Source organism: Mesocricetus auratus, unplaced genomic scaffold (genome assembly GCF_017639785.1).
Source record: "Mesocricetus auratus isolate SY011 unplaced genomic scaffold, BCM_Maur_2.0 Super-Scaffold_100030, whole genome shotgun sequence".
NCBI classification, from domain to species: Eukaryota; Metazoa; Chordata; class Mammalia; order Rodentia; family Cricetidae; genus Mesocricetus; species Mesocricetus auratus.
This window is the reverse complement of record NW_024429211.1, coordinates 3403845-3428496: the sequence shown is the minus strand read 5'-3', so window position 1 is coordinate 3428496 and position 24652 is coordinate 3403845. Positions and strand designations below refer to the sequence as shown.

Sequence of the window (24652 nt, the reverse complement as noted above, 5' to 3'; positions counted from 1 at the left end):
GTTCTCCTCTTCCCTCCCCTTCTCCCCACTTCTTTCTCCTAACTCTCTCCCCACTTTCCCGTGCCCCCAATTTACTCAGGAGATATTGTCCCTTTCCCCTTCTTGGGGGTTCAATTATGTCTCTCTTAGGGTCCTCCGTGTTTGCTAAATTCTATGGGTCTGTTGACTATAGGTTGGTAATCCTTTGCTCTATGTCTAATATCCACTTATAAGTGAGTATGTACCATGAATTTCTTTCTGTGTCTGGGTTGCCTCACTCAGGATGATCCCTTCTATTTCCATCTCTTTGCCTGGATATTTGAATATTTCACTGTTGTTTTTTGTTTTACCTCTGAGTGGTACTCCATTGTGTATATGTGCCACATTTTCTTTATCCTTTCTTTGGTTGAGGACATCTAGAGTGCTTCCAGGTTTGGCAATTAAAAACAATGCTGTCATGAACAAAGCTGAACAGATGTTCTTGGGCAATGAGTGTGTATCCTCTGTGCATATGCCTAAGAGGGAAATTGTTGGGTCACAAGGTAAATCGATTCTCAATTTCCAGAGAAACTGCCATACTAATTTCCAAAGTGACTATACAAGTTTGAATTTCCACCAGCAATGGAGGAGTTTAGTTTAAAACATATCTCAACCACTGGAAAGAAGGGAAGACATGACCAAATGTGGCCCCAGAACAGTTTTAGGTCTCTATATTGAGCATGACATGACTGGAAAAAGCAGAAGCCTCTCTATATAGCATCTGTACCCTGTGGAAATCCCCATTCACTCATTACTGTTCTCCATTTAATACACAACCTTTGGTCAGACAGGACTGCTACAGATCCTATATAGGGTCTGTCCTTTCTATATGAATTACCAATTTAGAAAGAGAAGCACCCAGAGGGAGTCACAAGACAAAATTGAGAACAGAATTTCCTTGATGGATATTCCCTCTTTCAAATTAACTCCTGTTTACAAATTATTAATCTAAACTAACCACTGAGTTAACAGATGGACTTCTGAGTAAAATAAATTTAATTTTATATGTAATATTTATATAATGTGAAAACCACATAGATGTCAGTATGTACTTTGGGAGCCTAAGATTTAAAGTAAAACATATAATTCCAAGGGAGCGATATAACTCGAATAATAGTATTAATATCTTTCATTCCTTTTGTGATAATTTTTCCAAGTGTTTTAATTTAGAAGATCTTTAGAAATCATGTAGTAATATAGCATTTCTTTGGCTGCACACAGTAAATCTTCTAAGATATGCAGGATGGGGTGCATCCATGGTGCAGAGTTCTACATGTATATGTAAATCATTTCTCACCAATAAAAAAGCGGTGACTCTGGTCATTGTCATTGTGTTGACAATGGTGGCCCTCTCAGAGAAGGAGGACTGCTCTGGACACTTATTGAACAGACCAGTAGAAGATCCAGCACAAATAGTGACAGGTACTGATAGCTATTGATCATGATCAGAGTGTCTGTTTCGTTGCTCTGCTCTTGTCTTCTTGAAAGGGATTTGTTCTTTTAATGGTAAGGTAGCAGCTGAGTCCAACATGGCTCCAAGAAATGTGAAAAGACAAACGGACAGATACATGTACAAACTGATAATTATGGATAAGGTGAACTTGGGATTATGCTCAAGAAACTTTGCAGCCAGAAGGCCAATGTGTTTTCTAGATACAGTTGAACAAGTAAGTTGAACTCTTCCCTAAATATGAATGGTGAAGCAGTTATTACACACAGAAAAAGAAAGTAGCAAGGTATATGATGTATATGCCTATCAAGAAACCTGAATGAGCTAATCTCAATGGTAGTAGGACCTGCTGTTGTGCAACTTCAGGCCATTAAGTTTCTTGTGGGGAAAAGCTATAGTGGACCATTAATACACACACTTTGGTTATTAACCCATGTATCAGAGTCTTTGTTGTACCTGTCACACTCATTGTGCTTTGTCAGTCAGGGAAGAGTAGGAGAAGGATTTTTCATTGACATTATTGTAGGGTCTTGTAAATCACTATGTGCATACCAACAATACTAACATGCTTGGAACATCCTATGTTGCTCATCTTACCCTTTCATATATCTAAGATGCTCAATTTGTAACTCCAAGCTGAGACCAAAATTCAGGGTATGCATTCTTGGAGAATTGAGACATAGTAGAGGAAACTCAGCAAATCACAAGCAATGATGACAGTATTTTTGACTTCCAGATCATCAAGAAAGAAATTTGCACACCACATACATTGATGGAATGAATTGCTTGATAGTGATAAATAACACGAAATCATTTAATAAATGATTGATTTCAATAGTTGTATTCTGGGTAGTAGAAGGGTGGCAGAGAAGTGTCATATAATTTATTGATGTGTATGACATTACTCAAAGATCCACTTTTGCTATTGGTTTTGGGGAATCAAGCTGTAATCCAGGAGGTCTGACTTTAACCCATCAGAAATTTCTATGGATTTCTTTTGTGACTTTGTAGACACATAACATCACTACACAACTCAAATACTAAATTTGTCTTTCTATAAGGAGCTTACCACTGGAGAATAGTCCCAATAAGTGATGTTCCAGTGGGCCGCCAAATGGATTTCAGGAGACATAGAAATTGAAATAGAATACAATGTTATTCTTTTCTAACGAACTTAATCTGATACACAATGCTGATGAAGCATAAATTTGTATTCATCCCCTAAATATTTCAAGTAGTAGTTACTGTGAATCTATTAAAGACTGTAATAGACCTAATTATTATATAGGTTGCAGCTGTTCTGCTAACTGAAACTATATTTCATCATACCACATTCATTTCTAATTGAGATCTGACAGTTTAAACTGCAGAGTGAAAGATACCTAAAAATATTTTGACTAATTAGAGCATATTTTAAAGTAAGATGGAAGGGTAAGATAGGAAGAAATGCAATGAGGTTAACTTTAGGGATACCATTCTTCAAGAATTTAAGAGAAATTATTTGGTAAGGAATACTTATGTGATTGTATGTCTCTTAGTATATTTCATTATTAGACAATTGCTAAGTATTGGCAATTATTCTCAGTATAATTTTGAGCAAAATATACACTATTTGAAAATATTTCCTGGTTTCTACATTTCTTTGACAATGAGCCTCCACCCCTCTCTATGCTATCATTCTATACTCATAACACTTAAAGTAGTTGACATGATTCTACTCCCTTGTCCCAGTTCTGTACATTAAAAAATTCTAACATGGGACAAACTGTGAGCTCTTGATTCTGTTCAGTCTGTCTCTCTGCTCTTCTCACATCACATACTCAAGATTTTCTCTTGTACGTAAAAATATTTTGTCAATGATTGGGAGCAAAAGTCATTGTTCTACACTGAGAAAAGGTTTTCATTTTGACATGGGATTCTTTTTGTCCATTGTTACACACATGCTAGAATTGCATCACAGAGTAAACAGTCAAAAGCATCAGATTGGCAATCGGTTTCAAGCATTGTATCATGTAAGAGATTAAGGGTTGCTTCAGGTGAAGGAAATCTGTTTTACAGTGTATGTCGTCACCCCATGGGAAACAAGTACTACAAGAGAAGGTAAACACAGGAGATAGCATTTTACCAGGGAATTGTCCAGATATTTGGTATACATAACCTACAATGCTGGGTAAATGCACACTGAGCATCAGGGAATCCTCAGTCAGGATTTCTACTTTAATATCTATAACAATGGTACAGCCCTGCCATGTTAATAAATTCAACAAGAAAAATTTCTCTTTGTATGCAAAGCCTGTAAGGCAGCAGACAGCAGCCAAGGTCCACGCAACTCTCTTTTGAAATTAGTTCAGCACATGTTTAGATGCCATTCCATTGTTCACTTGGATATTCGAAGTCTTTGTTAAGTCTATCATTTCACAATTTACTCCAGCAAAGTTAACAAAATTCAAAGTTTAACCTACCTTAGTTTTATCCTGTTTACATTATTTTCATCGGCAATAATTCAATTCATCATTTAAATTATTAATTTCGAAATTTATATTATAATCTACTGTGTTCAATGTGTTTCTGTGTGTGTGTTGATAACTTTTATACTCAGATATTGTGCTGGCTAGTTTTTGTCAAATCGATTGACAAAACTAAAAATAGGAGAATGTAATTTATCTAAACTCTAGATGTGCATCCATCTAACTAGCCTAAGCACTTTTCTTTTAAATGATTTCTTTCTTGTTTATAGCGTTTTTTATTTTAAGTATTTAAATACATGTAACCACTTGCATAATCATTCATATTCCTACATATATTATCTGTGGTCTTTTTATTTTTTTTATTTTTTATTTTTTGGTTTTTCGAGACAGGGTTTCTCTGTATTGTTTTGGAGGCTATCGGTCCAGCCCAGCCTCGAACTCACAAAGATCAGCCTGCCTCTGCCTCCCGAGTGCTGGGATTAAAGGCGTGCACCACCACCGCTCAGCTATGTGTGGTCATTTTAATATTGGCTTTATGTTTGCTATTACAGCTTCCCATTTTAGTAACCAAATGCTGTGTTCTTCCCTGGCATGGCTATTTATTGCAGTCACAGAATTCCCAAGTTGCCTTTATTTCTTCTTTGTAGGTTTGGCTCCACAGTCATTTTCACTGTCTGCTTTGGCATATCTATGTTCAGCTGATGTTTAGACAACCCCATTGGTGATGTTTTATATGAGTATGTTCTGACAATACCAAGGGTCAGCCTCCTTGACCCTTTAGACTTACAATCTTCTGTCATTTCTTTGATAATGCTCCCTGAATTTTAGGGGCTGGAATCATTTCATATATGACTCCACTTGAACTTGACTTCACCAAATTGCCCATTGATTGGTTGTGGCTTGCTGTAACATCTTCTTGCCTGATTACTTTATATTGCTGATGGGTGTAGGTTAATATACTTGCTGTGTTCTCTGTATATGTGTAAGGTTTATTAATTTTAAGTATTATATGCATATGACTGGAGGTCAGAAGTTATTCTGAGTTATCTTCAGATATTGCTCACCATAGTAACATTAGATACAGAATCATTCATTGAAAGAAAATTAAGTGTTTTGTCTTGATGTGTCAGATACGTTTTTTTTTATTTGATGGGTCTGTCAGTCCAGCCTGGCCTAGAACTCACAGAGATCTGCCTGCCTCTGCTGGGATTAAAGGCGTGCGGCACCACCGCCCGGCTTGATGTGTCAGACACTGTCGCTAAGGAACATTTATTATAACTTCCTCAAGAATCTGGCTTGTTGGATGGCAGTACACATGTGCCTGGGGATTTAAGAGGTTGCTTCATATTCAGTTTATCTCTACAAGATTTTACAATGGGAAGCGTACCGAGAGAGGCATATGCCTACTTCCATTGAATGTTTTCTTGTATTTTTATGCACTAGTCCATGTATCTATAAATGTCCTTGCCATATTTTAAATTAGTTTCAGAAGTAATTAACATGAAATTAATTGTTCTCAGACATGACATAGAAATGTAGACCTAGAGTGTAAAATCTGTCATGAATGACCACCACTCCAATGACAGATGAACTGGCCTCAGCTAAACATTCAAACTTCAGTACTCTTCCACGAATTTCATCCATGCTCTAACTCTGGGTTTTGTAATTGCGAATAAGGTGACACACCTCATCTCCTAAGAAACGATATTTTAACACCAGTGGCCAAAGTAACTGAAGGCTCTCAATTGTGTATCATGACACCTAGTTATTGGTAGCCAAGTGTGTATGTCAGTTTTCCATTACACTTACATAACTCTTGAGGAGAAACAAATGTTACATATATACATACATGTATTTTAATCAAATTACAAACAATCTCATTTTATATACAAATCCTAGTTCCCTCTCACTCTCATTTCTCCAACCACAATACATCCACTCTGCATAGAGGGCAAAATCTCCCATGGGGGATCATCAAGTCTGTCACATCATTTGGGGCAGGGCTCAGGCCCTCCACATTTTTTCTAGCTGAGAGTCTATCGCTCAATAGAGAATGGGCTCCCAAAACCCTTTCCTACACTACAGATAAATAAAGGTTCCACTACCAGAGGCCCTGTAGATGACCTAAGATGGCAACTGACAACCACATCCAGGAAGCCTAGTTTGGGCTTATGAAGGTTCCCCAGCTGTCAGTCTCTACTCTGTGAGCACCTACTTGCACAGGTCAGCTGGGTTTACCCAACATGGTCTTGACCCGATTGCTCATCCCTCCTCCCTCTCTATATCTGGATTCCATGATTTTTGACTCAATGCTTTTCTGTGAATTCTGCTTCTGTTCTCATCAGCTACTGGGTCTGTAATGGTATTTAAGATAGTCGTCAAAATCATTATAGAGGTAGGACATTTGAGATAGCCTATCCACTAAAGTTTAGATTCTTAGTTGTGGTCATATTTGTGGATTGAAGTGAATTTCCCCAGTGTCACAATTTTCATTAATCCCATAAGGGCTCCCTCTATCAAAGTATTTCTTTTTGCTCTCTGTCCTTCCACCAATATGACCTTCCTGATCCTTTGTGTTATCCTTTCTCATACCTTCATTCCTCTTTCTCCTATTTCCCTCTATGCCCCCAACATTCTCCCAAGTCCTTACCATAGAGCCATGAGCCTTGAGTAGGAGGGGTTTATGAAAATAACCTATTAATACATGAGTACTTTATAGTCTCCCTGAATATTGCCCTGATGTGGATAATTGCCATCCACAGAAGCTTCTCTGAGGCTCACTGAAAAAAAAATGAACTGAGTAGTATTTCTTTCAAAATAACAATTTAATAGTATTTCAGTAAAATTTGCATTGTGTTTTGAGAGGGGATTGCAAGAACTATGGATTTTATTTATTATCAACAACTTCTCAAGTATGTGGAATATATCTGGATCTTCTAAAACTCATTTCCCCTAGGATTTTTAAATCACTGCCTTTTAATATTTTCTTTTAACTTGGGCATATTTTATATATTTCATAAACAACAAATATTATCACACCTATCCTTACCTACTTGATAGAGTGCACCCCACGTTCACATTAACATGATGCATTCCCAGTTATTTTTGATGCTTTTACAAGAGATTAGAATTAAGTATAATTTTAATTAATTTTCTGATTACTGTCTCTAAACTGAGCACTTGTAAAGATGAAGCTGGAACATGGTTGTGAAATTGATAGTCAACCTGACCTACCTATTGAATTCTAAGTCTGCCTGGGTCCCCAAGTGAGATTATGACTTAAAATATACAAAGGAAAACACAGGACAGAAACAAAAATGCAACACAGTATGCCTCAAAAACAAGGTCCTTTAGAATTTATCTGGAAACAACTTTGGCTGGTTGCCTTGGTATTACTTAGGTCTCTCAGGATGCTTTATTCAGTCAACTGTCAGATTGGCCTTCTGTGTAAATTTACTCATACACTGAATAAATATCCATGAGTATATATGAATATCCAAATATGTTTACATTTGACTGACATGATGACTTCTAACATTTGTTTTATGAACAAATCACATATTAAGTTAATTGTTCCACATTTTAATTTTCAGTAACTTTTCATAGCATTTGTATGAAATTTGGCTGCAGGCAGTAACAGAATCATTCTTTATGGGAGCAAGGAAACATGTCTATTAAGTGCAAAAGGAGTTATAAAATATCTAGTTCCCATTTTGTTTGGTTCCTAATTTATTTACTGAAAGTGCCAGTTCATGTCCTCACTCCCTATACCTGAATTCAATGATGTCCTTCACATTTTAGTTATGCAACCACAAATACAGAGACACTCACACTTCCTTGTCTGATTGCATTATTGGGACAAACAAAACTACTCATATTTGAAAAAGTATGTTTACATAATTTATTACTTGTTTTATAAATTTCTTTAAGATTTTTGAGTCTAATAAAACAGTGCACGGCATTTAATACAAAATTCATGAGGGTATACATACTTAATATAAGATCATAATTTTTCATGTCCTTAGGGAAAGCTGGCACAAGAATTTGAATAGTTTAAAAACTGTTCTTAGAATATTGGCCATTGAAAGGTAACACAAATTGATACAATAGGAGTATAACTTTCCAAACAGCAAACTCCAATAGTGATTTATATTTCTGAGTTACATTTTAATTTTGTATACATTTATAAAGCTATTCATGGAAATTAAAGAAGTCAGAGCATTCAAAATAATTTGACAGAAATAAAAGTAACTTTTCTTCAATCACTTTTGTTGGTACCTAGCCCCCAAATCTATGATAAGCTAAGGCTGGTTGTGTAGAAATGCTTCCCCATTGTGTTGTTACTAGCAAACAACAACTGGGAAAAAACCGCAACACAAGTTTGCACATGTCATTTAGAAAGTGACTATTGGGGTCACCACTGTTTCTCAGGAACACATTGCTGACCAGTGAACTGTGAGAATACGGAATCTCTACCATCCCTGTTTCCAAAACAATGTAACTCAGTAAATGTTCCACTAACAGCAATGTGTGGGCAGAAGTCAGTGTTCATCCTGATTCTGCCACACTTCAGTCCCAATAAACATTCAGCGGGTTATATAAACTATAAACTGTTTATCGTTTGGCAAAGGCTACATTTTGCCTACCTGCCTTTAATTACCTACACATTTCTATTAATCAGTGAATATCCAGGTTGATTTGGCTTACCAGAAAATGGCCAGGCAACCTGTGTTCCTAGCAGCTATGTAGCATCTATCTGAAGACTTGCTCTATGTGTTTCCCCCTCAGAATTCTCCTACTTTAGTTGTATTACCTATACATCCTATCTTGGTATATCCTGCCTGGCCATTTACCTGCACAGCTTTATTCATCTACCAAGAAGAGAAATATATATTCACATCATACAGAAGGACATCCCATATCATCTCCTCTTTCTGTCTGGAAAAACAAGGAAATTTAAATTTAACAGAGTACAATTACACATTACAAAAGTTAATAAGCAAAAAACAATGGTTAACCATATTTATTCCATTAACATTTGGAAAATTAAAGAAAACATTCTATCATTTATTCTATCATTCTTAGTTTAAAGTCTTACATGCAAATTATTTATAATCAATAACGACAAATATCTGTCTTCAACAGCACCAAAGACTCCAGAAGGATAATACAGAGACATCTCGAAAGTCTACCAATGTTGCTTTGCAACATTGGGGAATCCCTATTCAGCTTACATGCCTAGATGTTTGGCAGACTTTTTGATGAAGGAGGTTATTGAAGAATCATCCTGTCCCTTCGCATGTTCAGCAGTCCCTTTTCATTGTAACGTGCTTGTCCAGTTTGGACAGCATGCTGTCAAGCAGCCCAGGAAGAGAAGTTTCTTGTCCAAGTGTCTAGTCCTGCCACGTCAATGACAAACGCCATAGTGACTTTCTTTGATGCCGTCTTCCTCTTTGATGCAATACGCTGACTTCAGAAGATGATCATTATCGAGATTACCAATTCCTGTCTCATCAAGATAATGTCTATAATCTGTCTTTTTTTTAAAGGAAAAGTGTGATAAAGAAGAATAAAAATTAGCAGTCATTGACAGCTCTTGTAAATGATAAGGCCAAAATGGATAAAAAAAGAAAATAAACGTTAAAAAAGTATCAATGAGGATTTCACTAAAAGCTGTCGATGCTAGGCAGAGAATGTAAATTTTTCTGCATGTACAACACACTAGATCTATCTCTATAATCACCATTTGTGGCAAAAAAAGTAGGATTTGGAACACTATTTATATAGTTTAACTATAAGCATTAAAACTCACAAGAAACACTTTGTTGAATGAACGCCACACAAAATATTTATATGCCACAGTCTGGAATATTTACATTTATGAAAGAAGAAACAGTACACCTCTTTCTAGGAGACTGGAAAGGGTTTGTATGGTTTCATGCTCCATTTACAAGGCTATTTAGAAGTAATTCGTAAGACTACTCATGTTATTACTTAGGTCAGTATAATTATCAATCAAGAAACTAGAGGATTTAATCCAGGAGAATATGGTCCCATCATTCTGAATGTTTTCCATGAAAACATTCTGTGTGGTTGAACTAAAGTCGTCTAATTATAAATGTTTGATCTGCAGGAACCCACAAAGTCATCTGTGCCTTTTATACATTTGGAATAGGCAGCTTAATGTTGCTTGGTGTAAAAACAACAACAACAACAAAAAAAACAAAAAAAAACCTCAGTAACTACTATCATAAAATAACATTACCAGTAGAAATATCACTTTTATAAAGACAGAAATAAAATCTCTAAACAAAAAAGAGTAAAATTATCTTACTATACTATTATTAGGAAAAGGTAAGGGAACTCAATATAGCAGCGTTTCACAACTGCAGTCATGAAACTCATGTTTCATGAAATAACACAAACACACACAAAACCTGAATTACCATATAGTCTACTAATATCATCTTCTAAAACAAGGAACTAAAATAAAAGTCATGTACATATAAGAAACCTAACATGCAAATATTCTCAGCATACAGCTGGATTCTAACAATGCACCATTTAAATGGACACCTGATGACTTACCTATACATATACTTTTCCTGACAACATTGTATCTAAAAGCAAACAAACGGAAACTTAAAGAATGAACATTTGTGTTTTATGTAAATAAGTACTACTAAAAATTTGTTTTTTATATTTAAAAAAGGCAACCAAATGCAAACATTAACTAAGGCTACCCTGTTGTATTCTAAACCTGGCCAAAAAGAACTAATATCTAATAGGAAATTTGGGAAGAAAAAGACTGAAAAAAAGCCTGCAGTAACACGCTCTGCTTTGTAGGAAGCAATGAATAGCAGGGAAGACACAATAATGAACATAGCAGTAATGGTATTATTGATAAGGCTTTCAGACAGCATTAGTAGGAAATTTGGTAATTCAATTTAAGATAATTCCTTATTACTATACTGGGATTCATTAGCTCAGTGAATTCTCTGGCAAATGACTTCCATTATACATTGCTGCCATTTAAGATTTATTTTAGTTAACATTCCAGCAAACAGCCTCTTCTTGAGTGTTCATTTAAACCCTGTATCCCCAGTATCTGTTAGAACTAGTCTGCAGTACGGTTTTGTCCTAATGACTATTAATTTTATTATAATTTATATCACCCAAAATTTCACATAAGTGAAGTCAATTTACAATACACACTTAATTTTATATTGGCAAGAATAATTTAGAAATCAAAATTTTGAGCAAGAGGCACCTTTGACACATTTCTAAGTAAAATATCTAGCCAGGCCCATGGAATTACGGCTGTGATTCCAGCAGCAGGGAAGCCTAGGCAAGAGCATTACAAACAGGACAGACTTGTCTACATTTCAAATTCAAGGCTAGCCTTGCCATGTCTCAGAATATAAAATAGCTGTATTAAGAAAAATTACCCTCTTGCTGATACTGAAACTCTAAGATTTATTTGTTGGATAAACATGTGATTCATAACTAGAAGGACACTTTCCAACTTAAAACTCCATTCTGCTTACTTCCAGTGTCTAATTCCTATCTCTGCAAGTTAATGTCGATAGTCAATTTATAAAATAAAAAATTATGAAAAACAAAAGAATTTAGCAATCATTAGCAGCTTTTGTTAATTGTAAGGCCACATATGGGTTAAAAAGTTAAAATAAAAAGCAAAAAAAAAAAGATAACGAAAACAGCTACCGATAAAGATTTTATTAAAGACAATCTATGTTCTAGATGTGGATTATAGCTTCCTCAGCAGGCTCTAGGTCCTGCATCTGTCCCTATGATACACATCTCTGCCAAAACTACTGATTTGTTGTGCTACTCAGAGTTTAACTATACAAATAAAAAACACAGGGTGGTATATTCACATTTATGAAAAAAAAACAGTACACCTCTTTCTAGGAGGTTGGAAAGGGTATGCATAGTTAGATGCTCTATTTACAAAGCTATTTACAAGGAATTCCTAAAAGACTACTCATATTACTACTTAGGTCAGGATATCAATCTAGAAAGTACAAGATTTAATCCAGGAGAATATGGTCCCATCATTCTGAATGTTTTCCATGAAAACATTCTAGGTGGCTTAACTAAAGTCATCTAATTACAAAATATGTAGAGTTTGATACATGGGAACCCGCCAAGTCATCTGTGCCTTTCCTAATGGTGGAATAGCCAGCTTAATGTTGCTCACTGGGTGAAAAAAAGGGTTTATAACTACTATAACAAAATTGCAATAGCAGAAGAAACATGACCTCTAGACAACAAAAAAGTAAAAATGATCTTACTACACTATTATGAGGAATAGGTAAGGGGAGTCACTATAGCAGCATTTCACAACTGCAGTCATGAAACTCCTGTTTCATGACATAACAAAAACAAACACAAAACCTGAATTACCCTATAGTGTACTAATATAATCTACCGAAATAAACTACTGAAAGAAATATGATATGTACAAGAAACCTATCATGCAAATATTCTCAGCATACAACTGGATTCTAACAAAGCACCCTTTCAAGGCTTACCTGACTACATAATGCAATCTGAATCTACCTTCAGTTCTTACCAACCAGCCTTGATATTATCACAGGTTCCTTAATTAACCATCAGCAGTGAGAGTTAAATATTTATTTTCTAATGTCAAATTATAGCTTTAATATTATTTTATTGCATCATTCATTAGTATAATTTGTTAGTTTTCAATGCCAATAATTTGTGCTACTATGATTCTACTACACTTTAAGGATACACCATTTTAGTATTTTCATTCCTCTTTTCTAAATACTAATTTCTTAATGTTCAATGGTTAAACCGACTTTGTGAACTCTTATATTGTGAATGGATACAATGAGCTTTGCTTCTGACTACCTTCAACTGTCATGTCATCTAGTTCTAATTTTTTTCTTTCCAATGAATGGAAACTTTGCCTTTAGTATACAGCACAAACAAAGGAGACACATTTGACAGTTAAAATCCACCCTACCACAACTCACCCCCACTTTGAGACAAGATTTCAGGTATGTAGTCCAGGCTGGCTTTAACTTTACTATGATCCCTGCACTAATTGGAACTCCTGATCTTCTGATTCTACGTCACAAGTTCTTTTTTTTGTAGGTGTGCACAATCATGTCCAACTTTCCCTCATTTAGTCCAATGTTATAAAGCAACATTTCTTAGATTACTTGCCATTAGATTTTTCTGGCAAGTACACTTATTCTGTCTTTTGGAAAGTTGATGTATCAGGACTCGGGCCTCCCAGAAATGCAAAAGGCATGATTATAAGAGAACATTGCCACTAACAAAATGAAATTAAAATGAAATGTGAGTAGGTGGCCATGCACATATATAATGCCAGAACCAGGTGGTGGTGGCAGGTGTTTCTCAGAGTTCCTGATCAGCACACTCTCCATAAAGAGTTCCAGGCCTTTGCGATTGGTGGATTATATATACAGTTGATTACATACTCTGCTAAAACACATTCCCAAGTGTTTTGCATTCTGTCAGGCTGTAGGTTGTTATAAAATCATTTCTAGAATAAACCTCCATATCCCTGCTTGTATTAAGGAATTTAACAAATCACAGATAAATTGCCCTGAGTTACTAACAATAACACAAGAGCAGAGACTTACATATTCCATTTAAAAGACTTAGTCCTTAATATACAATTAGTCAGAGGCTGAAACCCAGGGGTTACCCAAGGAGAAGGCTCATTCTATTTATTACATACTTTTCAGATAGAGCAGAACAACTCTGGGAGTACAACTGTCATGATGTCTTACTTTAGTGAACCCAAGTATGCCAGGAAATAATATTTCAGGCTGATTATGACTGTTCTTCTAAATATACTATTCTGTTAGTTTTTAATCAAAAACTTAAATAAAAAATGTGAACAACCAGGTGAATTTTGAACTGCTATTCAAAATAAATAATACTTAAAGAATGTAAACACAGATCTAGGCGCAACGATGCTAAACAGATACATGAAATGCAAAATCTAACACATCTTTGTAACTCTCACATGGACATTCAAGATGAAACCACTGAGCGTTACAATCAAATTCAAGCTCCATTTTCTTTTTTAATTATCTTTGCTTAGTTTAAGATTTTCTACACGCAAAGATTTTAACCAAGAAGAACATTGTGCATTCTGTGTGCAGGATCACTGGCTTCAGCTTCTGAGTCAGACTCATTCTGAGAGGTGCAGCTGTGTGAGGCAGAGATGCAGGGCGAAGAGCATTCTGGAAAACACAAACAAAGCATCAGAGGAAGTTGATATGTCCCAGAGAAGACCACAGACTTGATTACTCTGACACAGCAGTGAAAATACACTCTTCTATACTTGGGGTTTCAGTAGTTGCTGATTGAACAGAAGTATCTTAGCAGATTCCCGGTAATATAAGAGAGTGTCAGAAATACTTCTCGATCTTAATAGTCTTTGCTGGTAATTCCAGAAGATTTGGAGGATGTACGGTGTATCACTAACAAAACGAACTAACAGTGGATTTCCTGAAAATCTCAACAATGCAGATGAAAAGGGTTCAGTAGCTCTAGAGGCAGATATGTCAGCAAGTTTTTGAGGAGAGTGGGGAAATCAATGCAACTGTGAAAGCTGAGGGGGAACACTTTGGATTTTGTTGTCACATAACACCAAGCTATTGAGAGAAGGGAGATTTGGCAATACTGGAGGGATTTCTTTAATAGTATCCTCAAAGGTATAAGCATTCTAAATTCTCAAAAGTCTCCATCTCAGCGGGCATACTGTGGAGCCTCTTAAGAACAGGTTAAGGGTGTGCAGGGCTCCCCCTCCCACAGCTAGTCAAGCCCCTCCTGGAAGCAGTTGCCTGTGAGGCTGAGTACCTGGAGTCTGAGACAGAGTAGAGACAGGACAAGTCCCTCCAGCAGCAAGGCTGTGTTGTCAAGCCTGTTGTTCCTGTGCATCAGCATGCTCAGGATGCTCTGAGTCAGCAGCTGGGGTCCCAGAGCCATGAGCTGCTCCCTGCTGTTGTCCAGGAACCAGAGGTGGGGGAGGCTGCTGCTCACCTCCCTGGCAGGGATGTCAGATGGTTGGCTGTGGGGCAGCAGCAGCCACAGGAGCTCGGGTCCCAGCCCCATGAGCTGGTCGCTGCTCATGTCCAGGAGCTGGAGGTGGGGGAGGCAGCTCCTCAGTGCCCTGGAAGCACTGTCAGATTTTAGAGCAGCAGCAGCCACAGCAGCGCCACCCGCGATCACAGCAGCTCCTCTGCTCTCCTCTCCAGCTCCCACACCAGAATCTAGGTCGACATGCTGTGCAGGGAGCAGCTGACTTCAGTGTCTCCAATTGTGGCCCCACCCATCTGTCCGGATTCCCAGGCTGCTTCCAGCTGACACCGTGGCACCTCCCGGAACCGGAAGTGACCTCTGTGTGGGAAGTGACCTGGCTAGGGGGCATTCTGCTGCTTCCTCACACCTTTCTCTAAGTTAATGAAATGCGGACTTTTATCATTTGATTAACTGAAAATGTGTTCAAACATTCTGTAATACAGAGCGAATGTAGCTAAGATCTTTGACAGATGATTAATTCACCTGTGAGATGTGATATGTGAGAGAGTCCTCTGTGCTTCTCATTTTCCACTGCATGTGTTAGGATCACAGACAGGTTCAGCACAGACACTTTTCCATGTCCTCATATTTCAGTGCAGCATCCAGAAACGTTAAGTTGATCCTTGAGAGTGAACTCAGAAGACAGCATCACAGATGGGACTGAGGAAAAATGGAAGGTTTCAAAGTGTCTGTTTCAACATGCTCCTTGGGTTATAATAAAGTATATGTATTTTTTTTTACCTCAAGCAAAAATATTAATAGCTCTGTAGATGGTCATTCAGCAAGAGACTTGTATTACATGTATGAACCACTGAGTTTTATGTGTCTAAAAACCAGAGAATCAGTCTAGTAATCCCAGGACTTGAGAAGCAGAAACTGTAAGATATTTGTGTTTGCTGACCATCCAGCTGAAATTATAAAGTGAATTTCTTTTACTGAAAACACTCAGGTGTGTCCAGGTGTAACAGTAATTTGTACTGATACAGGATTTATAGTATTGCTGTATTCAATTTCCAGGATGAGGCATAAACAGGTCTACTACCTATGTCTAATAGGGTTCACCTAACAAGCCAGCATGATTTCAATAAATTTGAAATTTAGGAAAAATGAGTTTATTGGCTTTCCTTAAGAATGGATGTGAGGTTTTACTTATACACGTATGGGTGTTCCTCCAAGTATGCCACACCTGAAGAGTCTTTACTCAAATGATCTGAGGGGAAATCAAGTACTAAGTAAATTGTTCCACATTTTAATTTTAGGTAACTTTGCACAGCATTTGTACAATATCCGGCTGCATTAACATAACCTTGTGTGCCAAAAATATGTTCAAAGCGGCAACAAAATCATTTTTTGGGAACAAGGAAACATGTTGTAAGTACAAAAAGAGTGTTAACATATATAGTTGCCTTTTTGTTCGATTGTTAATTATTTTATTTAATGTTCTATTACAGGTTCATACTCCTGATACCTGAATTCAATGATGTTCTTTATTTGATTGTACTTATACAACCACACACATAGAGACAACCAGATACTCACACTTCCTTACTTGATTGTGTTATTGGGACCGACAAAACTACTCATTTTTTTAGGTCCACATTATTTATTTCTTTTAATATAAATTTCTCTAAGATTTTTTGAGTCTAATAAGGCAATACACAACGTTTAAGACAAAATTCATGACATAGTTAACATGAGATCATAATTTTTCACGTCTTTTTGGTAACGAAGCACAAGAATATGAATAGTTTAACATAATTTTTAGAATATTTGCCATTACAATATAACTTGAAACAATTGAACCATATTTTTCCAAATAGAAAATTCCAGTACTTATTTATATTTCAGAGTTATATTTTAATTATGTATACCCTTATACAGCCTTGTGTAACACATATGACTTTAGATCCAGAAAATTAAAGAAGTCAGAGTATATATAATAATTAGACCAAAATAAAAGTAACATTTCTTCTGCCACATTTGTTGGTACTTAACCCCCAAATTTGTGAAAAGCTAAGATTGGTTATGTAGAAATTTCCCTCCCTTGTTTCCCCATTGTGTTGTTGCTAGCAAACAATTGGGCACTGAATGCAAAAAAATTCAATGCCAGTTTGTACATGACCTGTAGAAAGTGACGATTGAGGTCAGCACTATTTCTTAGGAACACAGTGCTTAACATGTGAACTGTGAAAAGAGGAACTCTCTACCATCCATGTTCACAAAACAAAGCAACTCAGCTTATTTTTTCCACTAACAGTAATGTGTAGGCAGAATTGAGTGTTCATCTTGATTCTGCCACACTACACTCCCAAATAAACACGCAGAGGGTTATATAAAATATAAATTATTTGTCCTTTGGTACAGTCTACTCAATGGCTAGCAGCCTTTAGGTACTAACCCATTTGTATTAATCAGTGAATCTCCAGGTTGTTTTGGCTAACCAGAAAATGACCAGGCGACTTATCTTCCCAGCAGCTACCTAGCATCTGTCTGAAGATCTGCTCTATGTATTCCTCTCTCAGAATTTCCTACTCTGGTTATTTTGCCTATACATTCTCCCTTGGTATATCCTGACTGGTATTTAGCCAGCACAGCTTTTTTCATCAAGAAAGAAGAGAAACATATAGTCACATCATACAGAAGGACATCCCACATCATGTCTTTCTGTCTTGAAAAACAAGGCAGTTTCAATTTAAAATGGTACATTTATGCATTAGAAGAGGTAATAAGCAAAAAAGTAGTTAACAATATTTAGTCCATTAACATTTGGCAAATTTAAAGAAAACATTGTATCATCTATCCTATTTATGTCAGTTTAAAGCTTTATATGCAATTTATTACAATAACTATGAAAATCCATAACTATCTTTCTTCAACACCAGAAAAGAATCCAGTAGGATAATATATATTCTAGAACTGTCAGTGAGATCTCGATGCCTAGAAAGTCACCCTAGGATCCTCTGCACCAATGTGGAATCCCTCTTCAGCATATAGCCACAGAATGACTGGCTGACGTTTTGATAAAGCAGGTTAATGAATAATCATACTGTTCCTTTGCAAGTTCAGCAGTAACATTTCTTTGTAACCTGCTTGACCTGTTTTGACAATTTCCTGTGAAGCATTCCAGGAAGTGAAGCTTTTTGTCCAAATGGGTAGTCCTATCATGTCAAAGGCACACTCCACAACGACTTTCTTTGATGCCCATCTTCATATTTGATGTAATATGATATCTTAAGAAGATGATCATATACTGAGATTATCTATTTATGTCTCATCAAGTAATGTCTATAGTAAGTTATTTTTTTAAGTGAAAAGTGTGAAAAAGAAGAAAAACTTAGCAATTATTGCAGCTCCGTTAAATGGTAATGACAAACTGGATAAAAAAATAAGAAAAATATAAAACAACAACCAAAACAAGTAGATAAGGTACCAATGAGGATTTCCCTAAAAGCTATCGATGTTATGCATAGAATGTAGCTTTTTCAACATGTACAACACTCTGAATCTTTCTCTATAATAACCATTTCTGGCAAAAAGTCTGGTTTGGTGTACTATTTACATAGTTTAAACTATAAACATAAAAATCCACAATAAAAACTTTGTTGAAAGAGGACAATATCAAACATTTATATGCCATAGGCAGGAATATCTAGATTTATGAAAGAAGAAAAAGTATACCTTTTTCTAGGAGGCTTGAAAGGGTATATATTGTTAGATGCTCCATTTACAAGGCTATTTACAAGTAATTCCTAAAAGACTACTCATATCATTAGTTAGGTAAGGATGACTATCAATCATGAAAGTACAGGATTTAATCCAGGAGTGTATGGTCCCATCATTCTGAATGTTTTCCATGAAAACATTCTATGTTGCTTAACTAAGTCATCTAATTACAAAATATTTACAGTTTGATACGTGGGAACCCGTTAAGTCTTCTGTGCCTTTCCTAATTATGGAATAGGCAGCTTGATGTTGCTCAGTGTGAAAAAAAGAAACAACTTTATAACTACTGTCATAAAATTACATTAGCAGTAGAAACATCACTTTTATAAACAGAAAAAAATGTCTAAAAAATAAAAATGATCTTATTACACTATTCTGAGGAAAAGGTAAGGGGACTCATTATAGCAGCGTTTCACAACTGCAGTCATGAAACTCCTGTTTCATGAAATAACATAAACACACACAAAACCTGAATTACCATCTAGTCTACTAATATAATATAATATATATATATATACTTTTATTAGTAACCTATCTACAAGGACTCACATGGAAAGTTAAAGATTAACATTACATTCTTTATGTAAATAGCTGCTACTAAAATTTAATTTGTAATTTTTAAAAAAAGTGAACCAAAATGTAAACTAAGGCTACCCTGCGCTATTATAAACCAGGCCAAAAAAAAAAAACTACTTTCCAATGGGAACTCTGGGAAGAGCAAGACTGAATGAAAGCCTACAGGTAGCTTGCTCTGCTTGGTAGGGAGCAACTTAATGGCAGAGAGGACTCAATAATAAATTTGGCAGTAAGGAACTTCCCAATTATTGATAATTTTTTCAGATATTAGTAGTAGGAAATTTGGTGAATCAATTTAAGATAACTCTTTATTACTATTCAGGGCTTTATTAGATCATTGGATTCCTTGGAAATAAATTCTATTATTCTTTGCTGTCTTTAATGATTTATTTTAATTAACATTCTGTTCCATCAAACAGAATCTTTTTGAGTCTTCATTTTTACCCTGTATATCCACTGTTTGTTAGAACCAATCTGCAATAAGGTCTTGTCCTAATGAGGACTAACTTTATTCTTTATTGTTATTTATAATACCCAATTTTCTCATATTTGAAGACAATTTACAATTTACATTTTTTTATTTTGGAAAGGGTAATATAGAAATCAATATTTTTAGAAACAGGCACCTTTGCTACATTTCTAAGTAGAATATTTAGCCAGGCTAATGGTTTACACATGTGATTACAATGTTTGGGAAGCCCAGTCAAGAGCATTACAAACAGGACAGACTTGTCTACATTCCCATTTCAAAGCTAGCAATGCTCTGTCTCAGAAAATGAAATAGGTGTATTATGAAAACTACCCCCTTTCTGATTCTGATACTCTAAGATTTCTTTGGTCAATAAAGTTGGGATTTGTAACTAGCGAGACACACTGAAACTTAAAATACATTCCGTATACTTTGGATGTCTAATTCCTATCTCTCCAAGTTAATGCCTATAGTCAGTTTTTAAAAATAAAAAGTATGGAAAAGAAAAAAATAGCAATTATTGGTAGCTTTTGTTAAAGATAAGGCCTCAGTTGGCTTAAAAAGATAAAACTAAACCAAAAAAAAGGAGGTAAAATAACTACCAAAGAAGATTGCACTAAAGACAATCTATGCTCTAAGCATGGACAATAGCTTGCTAAGGATGTACAAGGTACTGCATCTGTCTTTATAATCCACATCTCTGCCAAAACTACTGATTTGTTACGCTATTCAGAATTTAATTATACACACACAAAACATAATAAAAACTTTCTGAAAGACCACCATAGGATACATTTACATATCACAGGCTGAAATCTATACATTTATGAAAGAAGAAACAGACACCTGTTCAATGACTACTCATATTATTTCTTAGGTCAAGATATTTATCAATCCAGGAACTACAGGATTTAATCCAGGAGTATAAGGCCCCATCATTTTGATTGTTTTCCATGAAAACATTCTATGTTGCATAACTAAGTCATCTAATTACAAAATATTTACAGTTTGATATGTCGGGACATGCCAAGTCATCTATGCCTTTCCAAATTTTGGAATAGGCAGTTTAATGTTGCACACTGTGTGAAAATAAAAGAGTTTGTAACTACTATCATCTAATTACATAGGCTGTAAAAACATCACTTTTATGAACACAGAAAAAAATCTCGAAGAAAAGAGAATTAAAAATGAACTTACTACACTATTATGAGGATAAGGTAAGGGGACTCACTATAGCAGCGTTTCATAACTGCAGTCATGAAACTCCTGTTTCATGATACAACAAAAACACACACAAAACCTGAATTTACACATAGACTACTACTATAACCTCCTAAAATAACCAACTAAAATAAAATTTTATATATACATATATATGATAAGAAACATACAAATATTCTAGCATACTACTAGATTCTAACAAGGCACCCTTTAAATGCTCACCTAACTCACTAATGCAAACTGAAGCTTCCTTTAGTTCTGACCAACCAATCTTAATGTTATTACAGTTATGTTATTTAATCCTCAGCAGTAAGAGTTAAATATCTATTTCCTAATGCCAAATTATAGTTTTATTCTTATTTTTATTGCATAATTCAATAGTATAATTTGTTAATATTCAATGTCAACAGTTTGCGCTACACTTAAAGGAAACACCATTTTAGTATTTTCATTACTGCTTTTTCAAAACTACTTTCTTAATGTTCAGTGGTTAAACCAATTTTGTGAACTATTCTATTGTGAATGGATACAATGAGCTTTACTTCTGACTACCTTCAACTGTAGTGGTATCCAGTTGTAATTTTACTATTAAATGCAGAGAAACTTTGCATTTAGTATACAACACAAGCAAATGTGAACTTTTGACAGTTACTATCCATCCCACCCCAACTCACCCCCACTTTTAGATAAGGTTTCACGTAAATATTCCTGGATGGCTTCAACTATACTATGATGCCTATGCTAACTTTGAACTCCTGATCTTCTGCTTGTACCTCCCAAGTACTTGTTTGTATGTATGCACAATTATGTCCAACTTTCCCTCATTTAGTTCAATGTTTTGAACCAGACTTTCTTAGATTACTTAAGATTAGATTTTTCTAGCAAGTACAGTAATTCTGTCTGTTGGCAAGTTGATGTTTCACGAGTCTGGCCTCCTAAAAACATAAAGGGCATGATTACAAGAGATCATTGCAGTTAACAAAACAAAGTTAACATGAAATGTAAGTAGGTGGCTGCATATATCTGTAATGCCATCATCAGGAGCTTGAGTCAGGTGTTTCTCAGAGTTCCTGATCAGCACATTCTACATAAAGAGTTCTAGGTCTGTGGGATTCGGGAATTACATATACAGTTGATTACCTAGTCTGCTAAAGTATATTCCCAAGTGTTTTGCATTGTATCAGGTTGTAGAGTGTTCTAAAACAATCTCTAGAATAAGACTCCAAAGACTCCATATCCATACTAATTATAATCACATATAGATTGCATAAACTTACTAAAATAACACAAAACAAGATCTGAAGGTTAAATATTCAATTTAAAAGTGATAATCATTTATAACCTGTTAGTTAGTTAGAGTTTGAAGGGGTAACCCAAGGAGAAGCCTCATTCTATTTATGGCATAATTTTCAGGCAAAACAGAACAACTCTGGTGTTACAAGTGTCATGATGACTTACTTTAGTCAACCCAAGTGTCCCAGGAGACACCATTCCAGGCTGATTATGACAATTCCTCTAAATATACCATTCTGTTAGCTTCTCATCAACGATTTAAGTGAAAATTGTGACCAACCAGCCAAATTTTGAACTGCTATTTAGAATAAATTATACTCAAAAATCTAAACAGGAAACTGGATTCAATCATGCTGAAGAGATACATAAACGTCAAAATCTTCAATCTTACATGGACAGTAAAGAGGAAACCACCGAGCTTTATAATCAAATCCAAGCTCCATTTTCTTTTATGATCTTTTCTTAGTTTTCATTTTTTGTGCACCCAATGTTGTCAAATGAGAAGAATACTTTGCATTCTGTGTGCAGGATCACTGGCTTCATCTTCTGAGTCAGACAAACTCTGGGAATGTGGAGCTGTGTGAGGCAGAGCTGCAGGGAGAAAGAGCATTCTGGAAAACACAAACAATTCATTAGCAGGAGGTGATATTTTCCACAGAAATCCACAGACTTACTAACTCTGACACAGCAGCCAAAATACACTCTGTCATACTTTGGGTTTGGTTAATTGATGGCTAAACAAAAGTATCTTGGCAGATTCCCAGAATACAAGAATGAGTGTCAATACTACTTCTGGATCTTAATGGTCTTTGCTGGTAATTAGAAGAGTGGGAGGATCTATGCTAAATGGCTAAGAAAACCAACTAACAATGGAGCTCCTGGAAATCCCACCTCTTGCAGTTGAATAGGGTTGAAGAGCTCTAGAGGCAGGTATTTCAGCAAGATATTGAGGTAAGTGGGGAAATCAATGCAACTGTGAAAGGTGAGGAGGAACACTTTTGATATTGTTGTCACATAACTCCACATAACTGAGGGAGAGGAGATTTGCTAATTCTGGCAGGATTTTTTAAATACTATCCTTGTTATAAGCATTATAAATTCTCCCTCTAACCCGGGATACTGTGGAGCCTGTTCCAGCCCAGATTAAGGGTGTGCAGGGCTCCCCCTCCCACAGCGAGTCAAGCCCCTCCTGGAAGCAGTTGCCTGTGAGGCTGAGTACCTGGAGTCTGAAACAGAGTGGAGACTGGTCGAGTCCCTCCATCAGCAAGCCTGTGTTGTCTAGCCTGTTGTTCAGGCTGCTCTGAGTCAGCAGCTTCGCTTCCAGCGCCATGAGCTTCTCTGTGCTCTTGTCCAGGAGCTGGAGGTGGGGGAGGCTGCTGCTCACCTCCCTGGCAGGGATGTCAGATGGTTGGCTGCAGGGCAGCAGCAGCCACAGGAGCTCGGGTCCCAGCCCCATGAGCTGGTCCCTGCTCATGTCCGGGAGGTGGAGGTGGGGGAGGCAGCTCCTCAGTGCCCTGGAAGCATTTTCAGATGGTTTTAGAGCAGCAGCAGCCACAGCAGCGCCACCCGCAATCCCAGCAGCTCCTCTGCTCTCCCCTTCAGCTCCCACTCCAAAATCAGGCCGACATGCTGAGGTGGGAGCAGCTGAGCTCAGTGTCTCCAATTGTGGCCTCACCCATCTGTCTGGATTCCCAGGCTACTCCCAGCTGACACCGTGGCACCTCCCGGAACCAGAAGTGACCTCTGTGTGGGACGTGACTGGGCTAGGGGGCGTTCTGCTGCTGACTCACCCCTTTCTCTTAGTTAATGTAATTCGGACTTTTATCATCTGATGAACTGAAAATGTGTTCAAACGATCTGTCATACAGATCGAATGTGTGAGATGTAATATGTGGGAGAGTGCTCTGTGCATCTCATTTTCCACTCCATGTGTTAGGGTCACAGACCGGGTTCAGCACAGTCACTTTTGCGTGTCCTCATATTTCAGTGCCGCTTCCAGAAACGTTAAGCTGATCCTTGATAGTGAAATATGAGTACAGCATCAGAGATGGGACGGAGGAAAACTGGAAGGGTTCAAAGAGTTTCTTATAGCAAGTTCCTTGGGTTATAGTAAAGTGATTATTTTTAAATATAAAGCCAAGATATTGATAGCTGTGTAGAAGGTCATTCAGGAATAGACTTGTATTCCATGTAAGAGCACCTGAGTCATGTCTCCAATAAGCCTGAGAAACACCTTATCAGCCTTTAGAAGCAGAAACTGTCTGATATCTGTGTTTCCTGACCATCCAGTTGAAATTACAAGGTGAATTTATTTAATGAAAAAAA

At 36.5% G+C, this 24652-nt stretch overlaps 2 long non-coding RNA genes across 2 annotated transcripts; both read right to left on the bottom strand.

Moving 5' to 3' along the window:
• Positions 1 to 7813: 7813 nt before the first annotated feature.
• Positions 7814 to 15937, bottom strand: LOC101834158. Its single transcript, XR_001197541.3, has 2 exons — positions 14824 to 15937; positions 7814 to 14204 (listed from the first exon to the last, which is right to left on the bottom strand). It is a non-coding gene; the product is annotated as an uncharacterized LOC101834158 (long non-coding RNA).
• A 341-nt stretch (positions 15938 to 16278) lies between these two features.
• On the bottom strand, positions 16279 to 24113 carry LOC106022589. Its single transcript, XR_001197539.3, has 2 exons — positions 23547 to 24113; positions 16279 to 22938 (listed from the first exon to the last, which is right to left on the bottom strand). It is a non-coding gene; the product is annotated as an uncharacterized LOC106022589 (long non-coding RNA).
• Between the last annotated feature and the right edge of the window lie 539 nt (positions 24114 to 24652).